A 6,084-nucleotide genomic window follows, 5' to 3' on the forward strand; every position below is an offset into this window, starting at 1 on the left:
TGGTTACAAGGAAAGATAGATAAGGCAGGCTCAAAAAGTGATCCCCCCACGTATACCCATGTGCTCTGAGTAAGTTGGCAATGTCCATTTTCCTCCCCAAATTCATGAACACCTAACTTTAATCTTAAATGGATTTGTCTCCTAATGGGATTTTCCCTTGTATTTTAGCAGGAAACGTAGATTAGGCATGGTCGAAAAGCCAGAGCGCTCTTAAGGGTACCCATGTACTCCAAATCCATTGGTGATACCCATTTTCCTCTCCAAATTCATGAAGATTGTACATATGGCAAACTTGAAAAGCTTTTTTCCTACGCTTTAGTGCTTTAGAGAATAAATTATCTCCCTCTTTCCTGTAACAGTCCTTCAAGTGTTGGAAGATGGCTATCATGTCACTCCAAGGTTAGGCTAAAGATACCTTTGTTAAGTTAAATATACCTAGTTCTCTTAGATATCTTTTCTTTTTCTGTTACAGTATTTGCCATCATACTGTCATAGGCATATGCATGTTGAAATGAGTCATGATTTGCACACAGGCGCAGTTTCAAATTAAGCTGTTCCTGTATCTGTAATTGAAACATGAGGGAATCTTATGGCTTGCATACTGCTTTCTGGAGGATCTCTACCACTTCTACTAGTGAGTATGAAATTTCTCACTTCCCATTTTCATAAGGTTTGGGAATCATCATATTTTTGTATGTGATGTCTACTGAGGTACATTCTGCATGAGAATGCAATCAAGGGGACAAGGAATAGAAGCACAGCTGGATAGCAAAGCATTTACTTTGCATGCTGAAAAACATTAGTTCAATTCCTACTCTTTCGGCACAGCTAAATTTTGTGTTGCACCTGTTTCTATATTCCATACTTGCCAGTCATTGCAATTTAAACTAGACAATAGGCAATTTGTGTTGAAGGGGCAGAATAAGTGGTATGTTCAAGAATAACTTGAGGTTTTCTTCCAGTATGATACTTCAACATTGCAGCATCATTCCTTTATTCATCTTGAGTAAAGATTCCATGCTATTCCACATCTGCACTTTTCAAACTAATAATCCTACTGCCTGATATATGTGATTTCCAGCACGCAAAATCAATTTACAAAGTTTCTGTGTTCTATGATAGCTGCAACTCATAAGATAATTGCCTCAGCACTAAAGAATAAATCTGTTTCATCATCTTTCTCCTAAACAATTGAAATACATACATTGTTGTACTAATCATCTAATTCTATATTCTCACCAGCATTGTCATCCCCTGTGACATATGTCCATAGATGATCATTGTGGCCAAAGAACCATCTTTGATCTACCAAAGATGAATCATTCAGTTGCTTGTATGCTTTTGAGCCTCTCCTTCAAATAACTATGTAGCAACTCTCAAATAACATGTAAATCTTGGATTTACATGCAGGATCTTGGATTTCTTTCTTTCTAAGCTATGCCTAAGATTACAAGAATACTTTCTTCATCGCAGGAGCTGCTTTTCAGTCAGGTTCATACACTGACCTTTTCTTGAAGAACCTAAATATTAGCTAATTCGCAGTTTGTTTTTTTCAAATTTGTAATAGTTCCATTTTTTTAAAAAAAAAACCTCCATTAAATAATTACATGTGCATTCATTAAATAAACTACACATGCTCCTGTTTTGTACTATGTAAAAATCATGGTAATCTCTGACTCACTTCATGGTTATTTCCACCATGAGACAGAAGTCATAGAGTGCTTTCTCAATCCTGCAGTTGATCCAGCTTCTCTTCCTGAGTCAGAAACTAAAGAAACTTTGTCTTATGCTTCCAGCCTAGACCACTGACTCATCCCTTAAGCCCCTATTATGCACTGTTTCAGCTCAGCTCCAAGATTAGTCATACATGAGCTGGATTGTGTGCTAAGGAAATGCAAGGGCAGGAAGTAGATGGAGGACAATTTCCATTCCTGTGGGGGAAGGAAGTGATGGGCCTGCAGAGAAGGTGGAACCACCCACTATATAGCTAGAGGAAAGCTATCCAGGGCAAGGATGTTTTTTTTTGGGGGGGGGTTGTCAGGGTTCAACAGCTTGCCAACAAGAACGCTCCAGGCCCTTGGGTAATGGTGCAGCTAGCCACTCCCTGGGAAAGACTCATTGTTTCTAATTTTTTTGCAGAGCAAAGAAACATTCACTTCTAAGATTAGTCCAGCAAGTAAGAAGGATTTCACAGGACAACTCACAAATGTGAGTTTGTGAGTAGTGAGAAGCATGTGGGTGGGAATGTTTTGGTGGTGACCTTTACAGACCAGGTGGTTATGGGAAGAAAGCAGAGCAAAAAATGGATCGAGAATATTACATGTTTGCTTAACATTTTCATCGACTTTGCTGGCAGCAGGAGAGGAAGAGGGTGAATTCACAGTCCTTGCAGTTTTATTACAAATCTTACTGACTGTCTAATGAGTTGGTTTCACTTAATAAAGATAAAGATAAAAATAGTAAATTTCATAGCCTGAATAAAAACATGAGAAAATAGTGATTATTTTGCTTTTCAATATACATTAAACTTGTTATCATCAACAGAGAAAAAGAACTGAAATGGAAATGGGCTGATCACATAGCAAGAAGAACTGATGGCAGGTGGACCAAGGCAGTCGTAGAATGAATCCTACTTGATTAAAAGTGTCCACGAAAGAGACCCTAAACAAGATGGATTGACGACATCAGCAAGTATTGTGGGATCAATAGACAAAAAAAGCTCAGGACTCTATTGGTTGGAAACATGCGGAAGAGGCCTTCATCCTGCAGTGGTAGACATGGTCTAAAGTGAAGATGATGATGATGATGATGATGATGATGATGATGATACACTAAACTAAATGAACCTGACTAAATTAAAGCCAAAACAAACAAAGGAGAATGGCTAATGGCTGCAAGTCACACCTTATTTCTTAAGTAATTCCTAAAGTTGGTAACTCCATGGGTCATGAAAACTACCTAACTGGCTCACTATCAACTAGAGGTAGTCCTCAACTTAGAACAATTCATTTAGTGACTCTTCAAAGCTATGACACTGGAAAAAATGGACTTATGACCATTTTTCACACAACTGTTGCGGCATCCCCATGGTCACATGATCAAAATTCAGATGCTTGGCAACAACAACAATAAAGTTGGAGGGGATCCTGGAGGTCATCTAGTCCAACCCCCTGCTCAGGCAGGAAACCCTATACCATTTCAGACAAATGACTGTCCAGTCTCTTCTTAAAAACTTCCAGTGATGGAGCATTCACAGTTTCTGGAGGCAGGTGGTTCCACAGGTTAATTGTTCTAACTGTCAGGAAGTTTCTCCTTAGTGCTAGATTGCTTCTCTCCTTGATTAGTTTCCATCCGTTGCTTCTTGTCTGCCTTCAGGCACTTTGGAGAATAGCTTGACTCCCTCTTCTTTGTCGCAGCCCCTGTGATATTGGAACACTGCTAACATGTTATACCTAGTTTTTCTCTTCATTAGACTAGACATACCCAATTCCAGCAACCGTTCCATGTATGTTTTAGCCTTCAGTCCCCTAATTGATTTAGCTCAGGCAATGACGAGTGAGACGACGGCTTCAGCTCAAAGTTTTATTGACTCAGCCCGGACGGGGCAAAATGGTACAAACAGCCTTTATATAGGCAACTGTCAAACGAGTCAACAAATCAGGGACGGGTGTTTTCCCGCCGAGGGGTCATGTCCAATAATCAGCTGGCAGCTTTTGACATTTCCCCAGTGATAGCGCATGCGCCTCTGGGCTGGGGAATCCTGTCAGCTGGCTGCCATTTCAGCTGGGACCTCGGGTAAGCCTGGCCGGCATTTTGACAGCTAGCAGCTGTCAGTGGCTGAGGTGTCTGCGCTTGCGCAACTTTTACAGCTTGCGGTTGCTGCTGTTTTGACAGCTCGCGGCTGCTACTGCGCACGCGCGGCTTTTGACAGCTGTCAGTGCGGCCACGTGGAGCGGCCCTTTGACAGCTCGTGGTTGTTACCGCGCATGCGCGGCTTCCCTTTGACAGCTGTCAGTGCGGCCACGTGGAGCGGCCTTTGACAGCTGTCATTCTTGTATGGAATATATTACACTAATCATCTTTGTTCTTCTCTGTACTCTTTCTAGAGTCCCATCTTTTTACCTTGTGGTGACCAAAACTGGATGCAGTATTCCAAGTGTGGCCTTACCAAGGCATTGTAAAGTGGTATTAACACTTCAACTGACTCATATGTATGACCGTTGCAGTGTCCCAAGGTCATATCATCATCTTTTGCAACATTCTGACAAGCAAAGTCAATGGGGAAACCCAATTTCACTTAACAACCATGTTACTAACTTAACAACCACAATGATTTACTTAACACCTGTGGCAAGAAAGGTCATAAAATGGGGCAAAACAAATGTTTCACTTAGCCACAGAAATTTTAGGCTCAATTATGATTATATCTTGAGGACTACCTATACCATCATAATTGCCTAGGAAGGAAAATGATTGTTGTTGCATTCTTGGAAATAGGAAGGCTGAGCACCAGGGAATTTGTCAGATGGGAGGACATGATATCCAGCTCTGAATAACTTGAAAGCTATTGCCAAAGCCTTTTAGTCAAACAGGATTTTTTTTTAAGATTCAATCCAGTATGAGCACCATGAGTATAGGTGTACAATACTGCATCCAGTTTTGGTCACCACATTACAAAATAGATTTTGAAACTTTGGAAAAAGTGCAAAGAAGAGCAACTAAGACGATTAAGGGCCTGGAGACTAAAACATATGAAGAATGGTTGCAGGACTTGGGTTTGGCTAGTCTAGAGAAAAGAAGGACTAGGGGGGACATGAAAGCAGTATTCCAGTATTGAGAGGTTGCCACAAAGAGGAGGGGGTCAAATTATTTTCCAAAGCACAGAAGGCAGGACAAGAAACAATGGGTGGAAAAGAGATAAGCAACCTTGAATTAAGGAAAAACTTCCTAACAGTGAGAACAATTAACCCAGTGGAACAGCTTGCCTTCAGAAGGTGTGGGTGCTTCGTCACTTGAGGTTTTTAACAAAAGATTAGACAGTCACTTGTCAGGGTCTCCTGCTTGAGCAGGCGCTTGGATTAGAAGACCTCCAAGTTCCCTTCCAGCTCTATTCTGATCGATTAATTGTGAAGCATAGATATGGTCAAATTTGTGATTGATTTGGGTTGTGAATTAGATCAATACATACTATTGCACCTCCCCTCCAATGTCCCAATACCATTCCTCCCGTTAACCTTTAGCAACTGTTATCCTACCCCCTACTCCCAACATTTTTATAAGTATTACAAGCATGTTCCCAACTGAAGAGCTTAGTGCAATTGCTACTTTGCATCCACCAGTAGTTGCATATGCTACGTGTATCAGGAGTTGCTTGCGCTACTAGTTTACAATGGGGAATTTATGCTGACATTCTCAGTGGGAATCCCTTTCGCCTACACAGCTCACATGAGATCTGTAGTAGTTGTTAAATTACTTCAAGAAGATTCACCAGAAATATACTGCTGTTTCCCTTAGGATGCCTGGGAGAGATAACACAGATGGCTCGGGAGCAAAGTAGAACAACTTCCTTCCCCAAGCAACAAACTATTTGAGTGGGTTGCCTGTTCCAAAAAGACAGGACCCTTTGGACTGTTTTATTCCCGACTGGAGAATATGGATTTATTTTATTTTATTTTTTAGTCAGAGCAGAGCAAACCCCAAAGCGGTAGTTATTTTATATCCATAGTTGTGGCTCTGCAAACATTTTTAAATGCTGCACATTACTGAAACAAATATGGGGAGCTCACTACTGTTAGAAAAGAGAAGCTCAATCCTTTGATTGTTCACTTGGAAGTAAATCCCATTAAACTCCCCAGGCTTTCTCCCATTTAGAGTAGCATTCCATTACAAATCTTTTCATTTTAAGTGATTTTGGAAAAACTTCTCCATATTCTACTGAGAGGCATTAGGTTTTGTTTGTTGTTTATGTTGTTTAGGAGTCGTGTTCATTTCAGTTCTTTCCAAATCTTAGTCAGGAGATATTTGCAATCTAGGCATGCTCCTGGCCAGTTCTGCAACCCAGGTCGCTCATGCAGGAATCTGTAG

General features: G+C 40.8%; 1 long non-coding RNA gene across 1 annotated transcript; it reads left to right on the forward strand.

Moving 5' to 3' along the window:
* Nucleotides 1–558: 558 nt before the first annotated feature.
* Nucleotides 559–2,822, forward strand: LOC310639400. The gene is made up of 3 exons (XR_014492296.1): nucleotides 559–634; nucleotides 2,140–2,208; nucleotides 2,545–2,822. It is a non-coding gene; the product is annotated as an uncharacterized lncRNA (long non-coding RNA).
* The last annotated feature ends 3,262 nt before the right edge of the window (nucleotides 2,823–6,084 follow it).

The sequence above is a fragment of the Vipera ursinii genome (genome assembly GCF_947247035.1).
Source record: "Vipera ursinii genome assembly, chromosome: 3".
Classification (NCBI taxonomy): Eukaryota; Metazoa; Chordata; class Lepidosauria; order Squamata; family Viperidae; genus Vipera; species Vipera ursinii.